Raw genomic sequence first — 18287 nt, 5'->3', positions numbered from 1 at the left:
AATTCCTCTTTGATACTTTTTATTTCCTCCAGTAAAATGATAGTTGATTTTGTAAAATATGGGAAGAGAAAAATATCAGAAAGTAAGGTTAATTTCATAACTAACTTAACATTTCATATTCAAAGAATGTTTTTATTTTAAAATTATATACTACTTTACTAAAATTTGTTCTTAATGATGAAATTTCAGTTAGTGGTGAAAAATATTGCATGTAATGTAACATTTCAAAAAAATAAAGGTTTTGGATTTTAAATAGCACTAAAGAGTGATATTATCATAATCAAAAGGGTAACATGAAATGTCAGCCAAACCCCAGTTTTCCCCATAGCGTCTTCCTTTTACTGGTCATTACTAGAAAACTGTTACTTTTTTAGAGGCAAGGGGGAAAATTATTAGTTAATATAGACGAAGGCAACATTTTCTTTCTTTATGAATATTTTGACTGCATCCTAATTTTTGCAGTTTTAGGAACTCGAATTTATTTTGTGTAAGAAATTATTTTTGAAATGTCAAGTTCCACATACGTAGTATGTGCTCAGTAAATAATTCATTAAATGAGTAGTGATGCTGCTGTTTCATGCTGTTAGTTCCTGCTTAAATTGTGGAAAATCTATTTAACTGACACTGTTCTTGAGAATATGAACTTCAGAAACTTGCTATTAAAGATGCTTTCTGTTTTTAAAATAGAGTGAATATGTTTATTTCACTTTTTAAGATTAAAAAGGTATGGTTTATGTTGTCAGTAGATTAAGAATTACACTATGAACTTGGTCAGGAATAAAGACATGGCATTGGAGCAGCTACAGGACCCTTCTTTAAATAGCTTGTGTTACACAAAGAAAAAAAAAAATTCTGCACTGTAGAAATGGTCACAGAATTTGATTGTTTGAAGTGGGAAATTTTAGTGCCAAAACGAAAATTTGGGTTTGTTACCCATTTAAAGTTTGAACTTAAACACCTGTATTCAGTGAATATAGTAATGTTTGTGTGGTTTATCTTAAATGCCAGAAAAAAAAATTGTTCAAAAAATAAAGCTGTGACCTTTAATAATTATTGAGTGGATTTAAATTTGGGGAAGGGAAGATAGCATAAGTGATAATTTTACATCAGAGTATATTGGTAGATGTGTTATTAGACATATAGTTATTTCTTTTATTAAAGGGAAGGTCTGAAAGAATTTGGTATAGTAATATTATTGATATACTTTATGTATTTTATTGATAATTAAAATAATCATCTGCCCTGATTTCAAAGGATATTGTGTAATATGTCCTGATGCTTGTTTATCTGCAGCATATAAAGGGCTCATGATCTGATTTTCAATTTGAAGAGCTGACTTAAAGATTAAGTTAGGATTTTCTGGTCTTTAGAGTAACACGTGTAAAACCCCAGGCCTTTTACCCAGTGAAAACTATAATTGTACATTATAATTTCCTTTCTTGATTATTTGTCCTTTTTGAGGATGATTTAATTTCACCGTGGGCTGATTCTGAAAAATAACATATAACACTTTTACAGTGTTTTATTTTTTAGCTGAAAACATACAGTATATGTTACAGTATATGACGTTATCGTTGATCTCATTCATGAGGCAAAACAAATAACTTTATGATAGCTGACATTTCATCAGAAGTCACTGGAAAATATGAATGTGTATTTACTGTTACTTGCTTGTCTTGAGTCGGTTGTAATGTTTTTTCTTCATCAAGCTCTTAATTTTCTTTGTGTTATGGTAAGACTGAATTAGTCCCCTTGTGATAGGCTGTGGGAGACTTTCCTACAGTGACCTTGAGGGAGATGTTTCCCTCTGTAGGAGCAGAAAGTGAGGTACTCCATTAGGGCAGCGTATAGGAGGAAAGTTTGTTGAAAGGATTGTCAAAATGGAAATGTTTAAGGTGTTTAAACCCCCGCCCCCCCCTTTAGAGGTTGTGATATCAGGTTCACTTTTCAGTAGATTAAATGTTGGCATACCATCTGAAAATTTCCTTTGTTAGTGTTTGAATCTAGGTAATAAGAAAAGCTGGAAGGGGTGGGATGTATTTGTTTTGCAAGCCATGTGTATGTATTGAGTATGTCTCTCTCTGATATTTCTATTTAGAAAGTTATTTTAACTAGCAAGTAAAGTTTTACTTTTCCTCATTCAAATCAGACTTTTGTAACTGTACGTTTTTTCTTGTCCAAGTTTTTTTGGGGAAATAATTGTAAAGAGTGTTTCGTAGCTCTTCATTTTTAAAAAGAATATAGTTTTACGTTCTTAAGTTACCGATCATTTTTGGGGGAAAATTTTCAGATGTATATGTAGGGTTTTGGAGAATATTTGTATAGGGTCAGAAAAATGAATGTCCATTAAATGGCTCTTTAGAAAAATTTTTTTAAGTAATTTTTTTTTGTTTTGAGATGACTGTAGGTACCATTTACCTGCGTCTGCAAGAAACGGTGCCCAGAGAGCCTTTATACCTTTTTACCCGCTTTCCTTCAAAGGTAACATCTTGCAAAACTGTAGTTGAGTGTCACAGCCTGGTTATTGATGCTGATGTTGTCAGGATGCAAAGCAGTTAGTTCCATCACCAAGAGGATTCCTGATGTTGCCTTCTTGTAGTGGCATCCGCTTCTCCATTACAGTAATTAGAAAAAAAAATTCCTGGTGGAATGATTAAACACTTACTTACTCTTTTAAACATGGAGTAAATTTTTCAAATTGCCTGGCATTATTTGAACATATCAAGGAGAAAATCAAGAAAGAGAAAACCAGAATTTTACCAATGTGTTCTTCTAACTGAAGTGTAGTATAAATAGGAATGGTGATTTTAAAAAGAGAGGAGGCTGGGTTTGGCCTTTTCACTGAGGGCGTTTTAAGGCTATGAGTAGGGCCTGGTTCATACTGTGTGCTTGTCAGCTTTGAAATTTTTTAACTATATTTGTGGTAAGAAACACTTTTTAAAATTTGTTAAGACTTAGTACTATTATTTGGGTAAATGAATCATTTAGATACTTGTTTTAGGTAAGCTTTAATGATGAATGAAAGTAACTCCAGAGTCAGCAGACAAGGAGGAAAAAAAATGTGTTATTTTAGGATGAATATGATGTGCTGCTAGGTGGCTCATCTCAGGTGAAGTAGCAAAGAAGTCTTTTAGAGAAAACCTGTGTATGAAAATACAAACCTGGAAAACAGAAAAATTAGGGCGAGAATATAAGATTGTGCTTTCCAGAACAGTTCCCTGTAGTGTTCCTTTAAATGATAATTGCTTATAATGGATTTAAAACACAGTTTGATAGATCACAGTATTTTAGACATTTATTATATACAATGAGGCATACCTGTATTGTTACTTTTATCTGTTTTCGTTAGTAGTTTAAAAACAAATGCAAGGTTCTGTTTTTTACGTTATCCAATAGAGTATCTTTTCCTTTGATTTAAAAAAAAAAAATTCTGTTGGAATGGTAAGATAAAGATGAAGATATTCAGCCTTGAATATAAACACAGTTTTTACACTTTAGATTTAATAAAAAACCAAACTCCTTGCCGTCGAGTTGATTCCGACTCATAGAGACCCTATAGGACAGAGTAGAACTGCCCCATGGGGTTTCCAAGGAGCACCTGGTGGATTCGAACTGCTGACCCTTTGGTTAGCAGCCGTAGCGCTTAACCACTACGCCACCACGGTTTCCTTAGATTTAATGGAGGCATTTAAAATATTCCTTCATTAAAGCTAGATAGTTTTGTCTGTTCTTGAACAATTGGTAATCTTGCTTGAAACGCCATTGCCTGCTTAGCATGTCATACCTTGCTAACTCTTGCCACAGAGTGAAGTAAAGGGTCTGCTGGAAAAAGAGAAAAAGGTTATTTCTGAATAATGTGGGATACTTTTATTTTCCTTTTATCAATTAATAGGACTACTTTTGAGTATCACTTGAATTTTTTTTTTTTTTTTTTCTGGATGGGAATGTTGAAATTGCAAACCTTATGTTTTAGCATTTAGGGAATAAAAGGAAAAAACAAACAGTTAAATATATATCAGTTCAAAAGGCAAAAGAATGATATTCAGCCTTTTTGAACAGCTGAGCTGTATTTATCTTGGATTTGTCAGTCAACCACTTATTTATTATTTACTTTGTGAAGCCAGTATTCTAGTAGCTTTTGAGAAGGTGAGAAATGAAGAAGGTAGGCAAAAGGAAGTGGAAACATTTTATTGTCTAGATGGGAAGATAAAATGTAAAATCATGAGGGAGCTAAATTTCTGTAACATAAAAACTGCCAACAACTATACACTAATATAGCTTAAACTGAATCCATAAAAGTAAGTTTGTTGAGAAGTGGGACAGGCTTAACGAAAACTCAGACGGGATGAATTTAGAGTTACCTGTGAAGGTGATGTGGAAAATGAGTTAGGGAAGAGAACTGACCTCTCAGATGTGACCTGGAAGTGGGAGTTTAACTTGATGCAAGTGCCTGTAGAGATCAGAGAAAGAGCAGCTGGCTCTTACTGATCACTGTGCCTGGAGTACTGTTTTCAGGGGCCATCCTGAAAATCCTGGCTTTGCGCTTTTACTAGCTGGATGATCTTGGCTAAGTTACTTAACCTCTCTCTGGCTGTTTCTTCATCTGTAAAGTAGGACTACTAATAGTAGCTGTCTTACTGGGTTTTAAGACAGCCCCAAGAACGGCGCCAAGGACATAGTAAGCTGTGGTGGAGTAAATTGTTAGTGGTGAGGGACTGACTAGCAGTGAGGAAGGCGTTTACTTAGGAGCCTTCCCTGCTCATCTGGGGGGTAAGTTGATGAAGGTCCGGACTCGGCGTTAGTGTAGGAAGTAAGAAGGAACAATACCAGGGTAGAAGATAGAACTTGAAGGGTTGGATTTCTGAAGGTAAGAGAAGCGGCTCAAGGTTGTAGTTCTGGCATAATTGGAGGGTGGCAGTGCTGGAGAAATTAAAGATGCTGAATTGTTTTGAGCATTTTAAAATTCATAGGACTTGGGACTCTTCTTGCTAATCTGGGGGTAAGATGGGGGAAGAGTGCTGGGAGATGAGTTGAAGATGTTGGTTTTAAACAAACAAACAAACAAAAACCAGCTTTCTTTCTGGCTATGAAATAAATACATGGTCTCTGATGAGAAAATTGGAGAAGAAATAAGGGAAAAAAAAATCACTCCATTTTACTACCCAACAAAAATTACTGTTTTGATTTATTTCCTTTTAATCATTTTCTCCTAATAGTCCTGTGTTTACAGAATTAAGAGTTTACTGAAGGTTTCATATTATGTTCTGCTTTTTTTTTTTCCATTTTATATTATAGCGTATTTCCCTATGTCATTAAAGAGCCTTTGTAAACGTGGTTTAAAATTGTTGCATGGTATGACATAGGATGCATGTACCATACTTATTTCACCACTTCTCTTACTGCTTGACGTTTTGGGTTTTTGTTTGTTAATTTACTTTTTGTTAGAATTTGCCTTTTGATATTATGAATAATGTGGTAGAGAGTACCTTTTTGTGTACGTAAACATTTTTGCCTCCACTTCAGTTTCCTTTGGATGGGAGATACAGATTTTGTTTTGTGTGCCTACAAGTTATAATTAAAGCTAAGTGAGTGAACGAATTCCCCTAAGGAAATGAACTCAGAGGGAGATAAATTATCAGGCCAAGGATTGATGTGTTTTTTTTTTTTTGCTTGAGGATTGATGCTGATGGTGGTGATAAAGGTATAAAATTAGAGATTTGGTTGATTATTTAACATAAAAATACAAATTTTTATTAGCGTATGAATGGAGCACATGATGATATTTGGTACAGATAATATTTTTGTATAAATGGATTATGTGGTGTCTAGATGGAATTCCTGTCATTCTTTGACCTGTGCTTATTGAGATGTAGTGTAAATCCAGTTGGAGTCTGTCATTGAGAGAACCCTTGAATTCCTGTTTTTTTTTTTTTTTTTTAATGAAAGAAGCAGTGTAGTATAGTGGAAAGAGTTGGGTTCAGGAGCCAGACAACAAGGTTGGAATTGCTTTCTGACTTACTGGCGGGGTGGGCCTAGCAGGTCATTTAAAGTATCTGAGCCACAGCTTTCTCCTTTGTGAAGAGTGGATAATGCTTACCTTCAGAATCCTTGTGGGAATCAAATATGGTTATCTCTGTATTTGCTTGCCACAAAGCTGCTTCAAAACTGCTAGCTGCCAACATTATTGTGTCATTTTCTTAAGTAATTTTAATAATATTAATTATTAACAAAAATAATTATGGCCTATGTTTATTGAATTACTGTTATATTCTGTGTACTCTTCTAAGTAATTTAGGGCATTATCTCGTCTTACTTTGGATACAACAAGATTTTCCTCATAGCAGTGGTGGTGGGAAAATGTCCCCACAAGGGCAACTTATCAAAGTTGTTTTTTTAGTGCTGTAAAATTATATATATCTTGTTAAAAGTCTAAGAAGAAATCAGGCACAAAAGGACTTTTCTTTTAAGTTGATTTTTTCCTAATACTGTAATTTGGAAGACTAGGAATTGTATAGTGTAAACTAGTCAACGAAATGTGTACACCCTCTGAAAACTCTCTTTCCGCTTCGGCACTGCCACTTGCATGTAGTGTTTGCTCCATATTTTCTCTCCAGCTGCTTGAAATCCTTTTTGGAATGAGGTATAGTCTAAATAAATACATACAATAAAAATTATGTGGCCTGAGAGGATAGAATAGCTGGGAGACAGGTTGGAGAGAATGTTAAGAGTCTCTAGGGTAGAGCTTCTCTACTTTTTCCTTATTGGCAGAGTGGAAAAGGAACACCCCCACCCCATAACCTGAAGCAGCACATCACAAGTGAGCAGAAGAAATCTTATCTTGAAAATTCACGTACACCTTAATTTTCTCCTCTGTAGAACATAAAAAAAAAAAAAAAAATTTTTTTTTTTTTTTTAGCACAAGCAAGTTTATTCTAATATAAACATTTTAATTAATCATTATGAAAACTTAAGTTCCAGGAAGATACACTGTGTTTGGCTTATGTTGACGTTTTCCTCTCTTGTATCGCTTTGTGTCTTTGGGGCGGAAGGGTGGAGTGGGATGTTGGCCTTTGCTGCCTATTCCTCAGTGAGGAGCCCAGCTCAACAGTATAGTTTTTAGCTGCCTTTAACCATTCCTGGATCTCTTCTTGCATCCCCAGAAGTTTATGAAAAAAGGATCATTACATGAGAGGAGAAAACCGTCTGTAGGTAGGAAATGTTATTTCCATGAACTGAAGCATGAGATATTTGTTAGTAACGTAACTGCAATTTGTACCAGCATTTTCTCTTTCCAGCCAGATCATCCTGTAATTTTTTAACATATGCTTTTTTGGGGAAGGAAATGTATATTTTTTCACAGAGTGTTTTTTTTTTTCCTTTCGGTTCCATGTTAAAAATGTACTCTCATACGGACAGACCGTTGTGAGTCATTCAAGCTACTGTGAGCTGGTTGGGAACTTAGAGATCCCATAGAAATGAAAACAGATTAGGGATTGATTATTAATGTTTATTGCATTGGGTGGTGACTTGGATGAAACCTTCAAAATAATAAAACAATTTGAGATAAGGTGCAGGACAGAAAATAGTATACTTTAAAGGCTCTGTTTCAGCCTGTAGGAAGTGCTTCGATTTGGACTGATGGGGTTTCTCTGAATTTGTGGTAATCTAATTGATGAAAGATCATTCCAGTTTCCAAATGCTAGTCTGTCTGGAGGCAGCCACTCCCAAGCCTCACTCAGAAGTTGTTGGGAAGTTTATTTGCTTTCTGGTAGTTTTGCCGGTGAGCCATCGTGAGGCTTTAAAAAATGAGCAGGACCAACTCATAATTGCTCTCCCACCACTTCGTGGGTGACTAATGTAGAGAACACGGGGTGACTTACATGATCCCGGCAGCTCCAATCAATGAGCAAAGGCCTGCTGCTCTTGGAGAGAGTTAGTGGTCGTGGAGTGCCATGGGGAGCCCCACGGGGTGTTACCATCATCCAGCCTCTCAGTCCTGGAGGCATATGTTCTTGTTTCCATGTTGCTGGGGGATAAAGAAGAGGTTTGCTTCTTGCTCATCTCACTGTGAACTTATTGGCAGGAGCATGGCTTAGACGCATGTGAGCTAAGAGAAGGTGAGCTTGTATGGCCCCTCCTAGACCAGGGCTGAGCTCCCTCGTGTTAGCAGGTCCTCCTAGATTTTTGCTGTTTGGTAGCCCTACTGTATGTAGCTGATTTTATCATTTGGTGAGAGGCCCATTTGCTTATCTGGTAGGTTGTTGACATGCTAAAGTTTTGGAAAATATTTTTCTCTGTGGTTCCCAGTTTGAAATAAAGTTAAAGGGAAGGGTGTGTTTCATGTAGAATCTCTTAGTGGGTGCATAAAGACAACTTGAATTGGTGATACCTTTTTTCCAATGAGGTGGTATTTAGAGCCATTTCAAGACTGTCCTAAGTATCCTAAATATTGATGGCTAGCTTTTTTTTTTTTTTTTTTTACTCTAGGTCATGTTGTTGTTAGGTGCCATCGAGTCAATTCCGACTCAACAACTCTGTGTACAACAGAATGAAACACTGCTCAGTCAGAACCAAAATTTTGGGTAAAGGAATGTACTTTTCCCAATCAGTTATAAGCATGCATGGAAATTTTCAGAGTACTGTCAGGAGAGTAAGGAACCCTGGTGGAGCAATGGTTAAGCACTTGGCTGCTAACCAAAAGATTGGCACTTCAAACCCACCAGGCACCCCTGTGGGAGGAAAAGACCTGACAATCTGCTCCCATAAAGATTACAGTCTAGGAAACTCTATGGGGCGGTTCTCCTCTGTCGCTATGAGATGGAATTGACTTGATGGCAAACAACATCAGAAGAACAGAATTATTTTAACCCCCATCATTTATATAACTAACATTACGTGATCACGTCCAAAAGGAGCCTGAACCCTGATTGTACCCTTTTTGAATTATAAGTGTTGCCTGAGAAGAAAAAGAGAAGAAAATCATACCAAGCCTACCATCCTCCTGAAGAAAAGGGATGCAAGGTAAAGTTTTGTGGGAGACAGAAGAAACCGGTCTTTGGTAAATTTAACTGTTTTTAATAACAATTGAATGTTTTCCTAGGCTAGTACCATGTGATTTTTATTTCTGAAATATACTCATTAAAGACATCATTATAAAAAACAAGTTGTGATTCTAATGAGCGTGTGAAATTTTCTTCAGGAGCCTGCCATTGGCTCAGTCCACTACCGTTGAGTATAAAATACGGAAGTAGCAATGAAAGAGTGTGTAATAAACTAGTCTGTGGAGTCTGTTTGAGAGGCGGGCAGGTAGGTCATGCTGGCTCTGCCGGTTGCTTGGTGCAAGCCTGTTCCCTGTGGGATCTATCCCCAGTGTAAAAGAGCCATGATAAAATGTTTAAAAATTTAAGTCCACTTAAGAAAAGTTTGTAGGAGTATGAAAGGCTTTGGTGTAAGAACACAGAACAGGGTACGGCCAGAGCCTCTCTTTCCTTCATATTTAGGTAACCTCTTATGTGTAAGCTTGAGGGCAGTGTAGTAGTGAGCCTGACTCTGGACACCTGCTGAGCAAGCTGTAGTAGCAACAGGACTTCGCCCAGTGAATGATGATGGAAAAGAGAAGAGTTTCATTGTTTAAAAAATCAATAGTGATAACACTTATTTCGTAAGTATTTACTCGTATGTTATTTACTTTGTATCACCTATAGGAAGCTGGTAACTGCTCTTTTCACAGAGGAAATAGAGAAATCAACAGTGATATACATTTGCCTGTGGTTTCTGATTCCCCCTCAGAAGTAGCAAGCTGGTCGGTCGTCGTTGCACCTGCACTGATACCAATCTACAGCAGGGCACGGTTTGTCTTGAGGAGGAATTTAATTTTTTTTTTACAAATCTGTAAAATTTGTTGTTGTAACAAGAAGGCTTAAGTGGTGTAATGTTGCTATTTTCCAAAAGAAACGATGCAAAAATTTTTTTTTAATTAAAAAGAAGGCCCAAAAACCAAACCCATTGCCGTCAAGTCGATTGCGACTCCTGGTGACCCTGTAGGACAGAGTAGAACTGCCTTATAGGGTTTCCAGGGCTCTAGATCGTTATGGAAGCAGACTGCCACATTTTTCTTTTGCAGAGCAGCTGGTGGGTTCGAACTACTGACCTTTTTGGTTGGCAGCTAAGTGCTTTAACTGCTGTACCACCAGGGCTCCTAAACTTTATAAAATAACTAAACATTTCTTAGCTTTACCAAAACCCATTGGTGTGGAGTCGATTCCAACTCATAGCGACCATATAGGACAGAGTAGAACTGCCCCATAGAGTTTCCAAGGAGCGGCTGGTAAATTTGAACTGCCGACCTTTTGATTAGCAGCTGAGCTGTTAACCGCTGAGCTGCCAGGGCTCCAAAATGCCTTTAGGAGTGTATAATTTTTCGTGTGTGTGGTTTTCTCTCGCGGGAGAAAGTTGTGGCAGTCTGCTTCCGCAAAGATTTACAGAGCCTTGGGAACCCTATGGGGCAGTTCCACTTTGTCCTGTAGGGTGACTGTGAGTTGGAATTGACTCTACGGCAATGGGTTTGGTCTTCGCTTACTAGTTCCTCTGTCATCAGATCGTGTGCCTTGGGGAGAAGGTGAAATTTGATAGTTGTTAAGATAAATTGGCTGTAGAAAGAATGATTGCTTCATAGTGTGAGAAATTCTTTATTTTTACTTTCTCTTTTCCAAAGATTTAGTGTTTATTTAGTCGGAAAGGCAAGTAAAAACACATGAAAAATAGTTATTCCAAGAGTAGTTTAAAAATATTATTAAACATACAGAAGAGATTTAATTTTGGCAACAGAATTTTTTTTTCAATTTTTATTGTGCTTTAAGTGAAAGTTTACAAATCAAGTCAGTCTCTTACACAGAAGCTTATATACACCTTGCTACATACTCCCAGTTGCTCTTCCCCTAATGTGACAGTCTGCTCCCTCCCTCCACTCTCTCTTTTCATGTCTGTTCTGCCAGCTTCTAACCCCCTCTACCCTCTCATCTCCCCTCCAGACAGGAGATGTCAACACAGTCTCAAGTGTCCGCCTGATCCAAGAAGCTCACTCCTCACCAGCATCCCTCTCCATCCCATTGTCTAGTCCAATCCCTGTCTGAAGAGTTGGCAACAGAATTCTTAATGGATTAAAATGAAAAGACTAAAGTACTAACTTTTATAATGTTGATGGGGTGATGGTTAGTCCATTTTGTATTTTCATTTATTTAAAGGAGAAAAACCTGTTGATGTTGAGTCATTTCTGACTGGCAACCCCATGTTTGTCAGACTAAAACTCTGCTCCACAGGGTTTTCGTGACTGTGACCTTTCTAAAGAAGATCCCCAGGCCTTTCTTCCAAAGTGCCTCTGGGTAGATTTGAATTGCCAACTTTTTGGTTTGGTTAGTTAGCCAAGTGCAAAATGTTTGCGCCACCAGGTGACACATTCAAAGTAAAGTAGACTGGACTGTAATTTGGTTGTAGGTATCTGAGACAAAAACCAAACCCATTGCGGTCAAGTCGATTCCAATTCATAGCAGTCATATAGGACAGAGTAGAACTGCCCTACCGGGCTTCTAAGGCTATAATCTTTATGGAAGCATACGGTCACATCTTTCTTCCTCGGAGCAGTTAGTGGGTTCTAACTGCTGACCTTTTGGTTAGCAGCTGAATGCTTCAACCATTGCACCACGGGGGCTCCTGGTATTTGAAACAGGGCCTGTTAATACAGTTGTTTCTTTATTGGTGTGTGTAGAATGGTTTTGTTTACTTGAAAATAGTAGAGAATAGAGAGGTACATTGTGGATATCGGGGAAAGGAAGGAGTTTGGAGTCAGAAGGCTTTGGTTTGGTCTTGGCATTATCCTTTACTAGCTTCGTGATGCTAGGGCAGTGTGTTAACCTCCCTGAGTCTGCTTCGTTACTGCTGTTAGCTGGTGTTGAGTCAGCCCCCCGCTCATGCCTGATCCTGCACCATCTGTGTGATCCCTTCTGGGTCGGACCGTTGTGAACCAGAGAGTTTTCACTGGCTGATTTTCGGAAGTAGATTGCCAGGCCTTTCTTCCTAGAAACATGTTCAGCACCATAGCAACATGCAAGCCTCCACTGAGGGGCGGGTGGTGGCTGCACATGGGCTGCACTGTCCAGGAATCAATCCCACGTCTTCCTCATGGAAGATGAGAATTCTCTCACTGAGTCATCGGTTTACTCGCCTCTGAATGAAGAGAATAAAAGTACTGCCTTATGGGGTTGTGATAGTGATGGAGTTAAATAATTTATGAAGAGATGTTTTTTAATATGTGGAAGCCTATGGTTCTGTACCATTCTTAGTTGTGTTATTATGTAAGGTGGCATAGCAACTCCTGAAGGCTTTCCAAGCTTAAAAATATATATATGGGGGGGGAATCTTCATGCAAAAATTATGGTTGTACGTTTCTCATGATAATTTATGGAAGTTTAAATTAGGAGATTTAGAGGGAAGGTGGCTTAAGGAACTCCTTTTAGTAGGCATCCCCCCACAATCTCAAACTCCCCAGATGAGTTCTTTCTCTTTGGTTGGATTGGGAAAGGTAAAGTAATGAAAGAAATCTTCAGACATAATCTTTGTAAGGACTGTTGATTATATCACAAACATAGAGCCCCAAGGTCAGCAGTTCTCTGTTATCTGCTGACTTCTTTATCCTCTGCTCAGTTGTTTTCAGTACTTGCTGAAGATCTGTTTGTAGTGACAGTTATCCTTAGGTTTTAGTAGTTGATGAATGTTAGGAATATTCTGCTTTTTACTGACAAATGGTAATCTGAACAACATTTTATTGTCACTGGAGAGTTATTTTTTAAAGAATTAAAACTCCAGAATGTGGTGGCCTTGGTGTACTCCTGCGTGATGATGAAGGAGAGTAAGGATGAAGTTGGGAAATGCAGGTGTAACCCCCATCTGCCATATGCCTGTGCTTGAAGCAGGAAGGGCTGACAGAGTATCTGGGCAGGGGCTCTCTGCTGATGCTGGTGTTCCCAGGTTCTTTGTGATAGGAAGATGAAGGCTTAGGAACCAGTACTGCTTCTGTGCATTGAGTGTGCTTGTGTGACTCATACTGGGATTTTTCCAGACTCTCACTGTATTTTTATGCATCTGTTTATGGGATTGTAGTACTTAGAACTTTTCACTTTATTTTAAAGAAAGAAAGCAGCATCCAAACCTCATGGTACCCAGAGCCAGCAGGGCAGTGGACTTTGGGGCTCCACAGGAGCTGTTTGCTGATTGTTCCCCAGACAAATACAATGACAGGGTTTGGGTGGAAGGGTTATAGGGAGAGTTGACTTGTTACTTGACAGTTACTTGACTGGAATCAAGAAGGTCCTAGGGGCCTTTCTTCATTGCTTCTCCCATTTTAATAATTCCTGATGCTTTCTTGGAGCCCTGGTGGTGCAGTGGTTAAGAGCTTGGCTGCCAACCAAAAGGTCGGCTGCTAACCAAAAGGCCAGCAGTTCGAATCCACAGATGCTCCTTGGAAACCCTGTGGGGCAATTCTACTCTCTCCAGTAGGGTCGCTGTGAGTGGGAATCAGCTCAACGGGAGCAGGCTTGTTTTTTTTTTTTTTTTAGCGCTTTCTTGGAAGATTTATATTAAATTGCAATGATGTGAGAAGAGATGGCAAGTGAAGTGGCAAAACTACAGACCTTGAGAAATGGCCAGTGAGGGTTCTTGGGTATAACTTGTAAGAACCCTGGGGCCATAGCTAAGTGATGAGCTTGTGTGTTCCTCGGCTGCCACTATAACCTGTTACTTTACCACCGGGCACTGCAGTCGTGTTCTTACCTGGCTTCCTTGCTGGTAGTTGTTGCTTTTCTAGTCCATCTTACATTCTTAAAACGTCTTCATCTTTTTCTCAGGGTCCGTGATTGTTCCCTGTTGGCTGTCAAAACAGAAGACTCACTCTGGTGTTCAAGCACTTTAATGATCTGACAGAGACTTACCTCTGCCAGTCTTACACTCGCTACTTCCCAGTCTGAATCATCTGTTTCAGTCACACTGTTCTTGGCTGGCCCCCTGCCTCCTTTCTTTTATCTAGGATTACCTTCTTCCCATTCTTGTGCCACTCGAATGCTCTTTCCTTTACAAAATAGTTCCCAGCCATTCCAGGTCACAAATTTGTCAAAGTGCAGATATTTTAAAGATTCTTGACTGGAGGAAAGTACTTGTTTTTTTTGCTCCTGATAGCGTATCTAAGGCCAATATGGCCGTCACGGCCAGTAGAGTCCAGCCAGTTACTGTGGCCGGACTGCCTCCTGAGTCTAACCCTGTACGTTTGAAAGAAGACTGAAGCCTGCTTCTGATGAACAGATGATTCCTGTTTGTGGGAAGTTGGTCTCTGTGAACTCTGAGTTTTTTTACCCTAAGTTTCTTTAGTTTTCACTGTTAGAATACAGTCACCTATTTTTTTTTTTATTATATGTACATTAGCCAGATTGTACACTCGCTGACGACAAAGATGGTGTTTTAAACTTGTCGTTCTGCAAAATACCTGACCTTGAGGTCAGTAAGCACCTGGTGACTGTTTGATTTAGATTTGAGGTGTGTGATCTGTTGGTAATTGCATGCAGTTCATTTTTTCTTTCCCAGCCCCAGCTGCATGGTCGCGAAATAGCAGTGAGACTTGTGTGGATTAGCTGAGTGGATACCTGAGGCGTTCATGTATTAGAATGTTCCGCCTGATCTCTTATTCCTTCTGCAGAAACCTAGCCCATCCAGGACCCCGCGATTAAACATCTTGTCTAGATGAGCAGGAAGTGGCCAAGTGGTAAAACCATTAGGGTTCTACATGAATACAGCTGGCTGTACGGAACCGCAGCCAGCCCTGGCCCGGAAAAGGGAAGAGAAGTGATACTTTCATAGTGTTTTCTTTTCACAGGGCGTGTGGCACTCTCATTCTTTAGTAATGTCAGACTGTGGGGAGAAGGGCTTGTCTGATTCCGGGATTGATTGGATAGAGGAGCTCTGTTGTGTGAGGGCCATAGGAACCATTTTACCACATCCTTGGAAACCAGCAGATGGCCAGAACTTTGGAAAATTACACTTTTCCTAAAACAATCCTGATTTTTGCCAAGGTTTGCATGAGGGAGGAAAGGTTGTATAATCTAGAATTATGGTGGCTCTAGGGAAGCATGCATAAGAGCAGAAAAAGATGCCCTTATTTAGTGGCACTGTGAGTCTGTTCTCCTGTTTAACTTTGATAGAAAGGCAAACTGCCGCCTTCTACTTAGAACTTCTAAATCATTTGCAGTTTGGAATTTTGATACCAAAGATGGCTTTGTTGATTGTAGAAAGCACGTTATCTTCGTATTTAGAAGTTAGATTTCAGATCTAGATGTGATATCTTTGATAATTTTATTGTGTATATCTTCTTAAAACTTAAGAATTGGGTTGACCACTTTGATGTAGTTCGGAGTTAAGACGTCGCCTTTGTACTTGAAATTTGGCAGAATCCTGTTTGGGGGGAACATCAGCTGAAGATTAAGAAGTCTGATTAGGAAACATATAGAGTTCTGTCAAGCTGGAGATGTGATTTGTGCGATAAAGATAATAATTCTTATACCTCAGTAATCTCTTGGAACCAAAATTCTTGACCATCAGCTTCTCAAGGAGTGGTGGTGGCCCAGTGGTTAAGTGCTTGGCTGCTAACCGAAAGTTTGGCAGTTTGAACCCACCAGCCACTCCACAGGAGAAAGATGTGGCAGTCTGCTTCCGTAAAGATTTACATCCTTGGAAACCCTGTGGGGCAGGTCTGCTGTGTCCTATAGGGTCACTATGAGTCGGAATTGACTCAGGGACAGTGGGTTTGGTAAATTTCTCACTGACTTAAGGCCACTTTATCTGAAGTACTGGCTGCTAGAGTACTTTTGTGTCTTAACTCAGATATAGCCTAACTTGGAAATATGTGGGATGAGTTTTCTTGTGTAGTCTGATAGTGAGTTTTTTTTACAATTTCAGGCAGTAACTTTGATTGCCTGTTAAACTCGCAGATTTCTGAAGTGCCACCTCGACAGTCTCTAGGTTGGTCGTTGAGTTCTCTGAGCGTCCCCATTTGCTCCCTGGGAGAGGAGCAGGTTTGCATTTGCTCAGTGATTCTGTGATGAGATAATTGGTATTTTTATGATTTGAATGGAGCCTTTGTGTTTTTGAGTTTTATGAAACAAAGCTGTGTTTGTAAACACATTTCAAAAATATAAATGACACTTTTTGGTGAAGATGTTCACTGCATAGCAAGAAAGTTCAGAAAAGGGAGCTTTTGTTAACATTTAATAATAATCTGACTGTTTTCATTGACTATCTCATTGATGTTTAAAAGGTACCCGATTTTCAGAACTTTTTTTTTTTTTTAATTGAAAATAACCCTCAGGCTGGGTTGTGGTAGGAAAATATTTTCTTGGTATCAAATGCTTCTATACAAGTTCGGAATTTTTCAGATATTGTCTTGGTATCGTAAATAATGTATCTGGACATAAAAATAGTCCTGGGAAACTCTAGGAAAGGCTGTGTTTGGTGCTCTGATCTGAGGTGAACAAGCTGTTGGACTGATACACACAGAAATATTTTGGCATGCTTGACCTGATGGTCCAGGTGAAAATACGCAGTATAGGAGTGTTCAGGCAAAATCCAAAATGAGTCTCCAGTTTTTGTAAATTAAAGTGGCTAATTTTATATTCACCTCCTTCTATTAAGGGTATTTGTTGGCTTTTTAATGAAGTTCTCTGTTCAGGTCAGGGCTTTGAACCGGTTAATTCCTGTTCAACCCCCTGCTGAGAACTTATTTTTCTACCCTAGATATACTGAATCAGAATCTACATTTTAGCAAGATCCCCAGGTGGTTCTTAATGTATAATAAAATTTGAGAACCACTGCTCTGCTAGTAGTTCTCAGAATTGGTCCCCAACCAGCAGCATTAGCATCGCCTGGGAACTTGTTAAAAAGGCAATTCGTAGACGGGGGTTCAAACCAGACAGAACCAGTTTGAAGCCTTGATTATTGGTAACACACTCAAGGGGATTCCATGCAGGTTTCTGGAGCTCTTTGTCTTCATATTTCCCTCCCCTGGACCTCTGCTTCACAAACTCCAGCTGCTTCAGCCTTGCTGTGTGGCCCAGCAAGACCTGTCTGCTTTGCTTGAGACCCTCCCCTCTGCAGCCATTTGTAAGTTGCCTCTAGGCAGGAAGCCAGGGTGACAGTAGAGCTCACCTGGTTGGTTTCCTTTTCTCAGGGATCACAGACTTACCCTGTTTATTCCAGTGTCTGAAAAATGTCATTTGATACATATTTTTCCATTCCTAATTTTTTGCAGTAGGAGGGTAAGTCCAGTGCCAGCTACTACATCATAGCTGAAAGCAGACATCCGCCTTCCTCTTTAGGGAGGTAAATGAGGCTGATAGAAAACATGTAGTAGGAAGAGTACAGGCAGGGAAACCACCTCTAGGTGGGTGCCACCTCCAGGAGTTCTGATTTAATTGGCCTGAAATGACGCAGATATTGGGATTTTTGAAAGTTCCCCAGATGACTCTGATGTGCCGTTAGGATTGACTCCTAGAGCTTAGGGGGAAGAAGTCAGGTACTGGTCTTTCTAGATACCCCGGGGCTGATGCTGAACGGTGGGCGGGACTAAGAACACCGCATCAGAGAAATGAATACGTGAATGAAGACGGTATTCGTGAAACCAGGATTACCACATTGTCTGGTCAGCAACGCGAGTGATGCTGTTTTGCTTCTCGGGTCTAACACAGTACCTGGCTCATACTGGAAACACCAGACCTGCTGCCATCAAGTTGATTCCGACTCATAGCGACCTTATGGGACAGAATGCAACTGCTACGTAGGGCTTCCAAGGAGCACCTGGTGGACACGAACTGCTGACCTTTTGGTTAGCAGCCAAGCTTTTAACCACTGTGCCATCAGAGTTTCCACCTGCTTATAGTGGGTGCTTAAATACTTGTTTATTCAAGAACCATTTGAGAATTTACTGTGAGTCTGGCATTTTCTTTGGGATATAAGGACATAAAGAGTGGTTTCTGCTACCAGCCTAATAGACTGTGAGTATCTAATATTTCCATGGAGAGACTAATAGTGGAATGAACCTGTACCCCCAAAATTGAAACTCATACTGGATCTTACCAGGTGAGACTGGAATGGCACAGTTGAACTGCATTACTATTTAGAGAAAAATGATGCCCCCTTCCCTGGTGGCTGGCAGAGCTGTTTCTTATAGAGGGCAAAAATCTCTCTTAGTTTGA

The 18287-nt window shown here is 39.3% G+C and overlaps 1 protein-coding gene and 1 long non-coding RNA gene across 9 annotated transcripts in view; both read left to right on the top strand.

Moving 5' to 3' along the window:
- The window catches only part of TCF12 (transcription factor 12), a 340614-nt gene that overhangs the window by 3330 nt on the left and 318997 nt on the right, over positions 1-18287 (top strand). The gene's annotated exons all lie outside the window — the stretch shown is intronic.
- LOC135227278 (uncharacterized) lies at positions 5-12204 on the top strand. Its single transcript, XR_010317440.1, has 2 exons — positions 5-9021; positions 11031-12204. It is a non-coding gene; the product is annotated as an uncharacterized LOC135227278 (long non-coding RNA).

This window comes from Loxodonta africana, chromosome 13 (genome assembly GCF_030014295.1).
Source record: "Loxodonta africana isolate mLoxAfr1 chromosome 13, mLoxAfr1.hap2, whole genome shotgun sequence".
Lineage (NCBI taxonomy): Eukaryota > Metazoa > Chordata > Mammalia > Proboscidea > Elephantidae > Loxodonta > Loxodonta africana.
The sequence above is the reverse complement of the archived record's forward strand: the minus strand, read 5'-3'. Positions and strand labels throughout refer to the sequence as shown.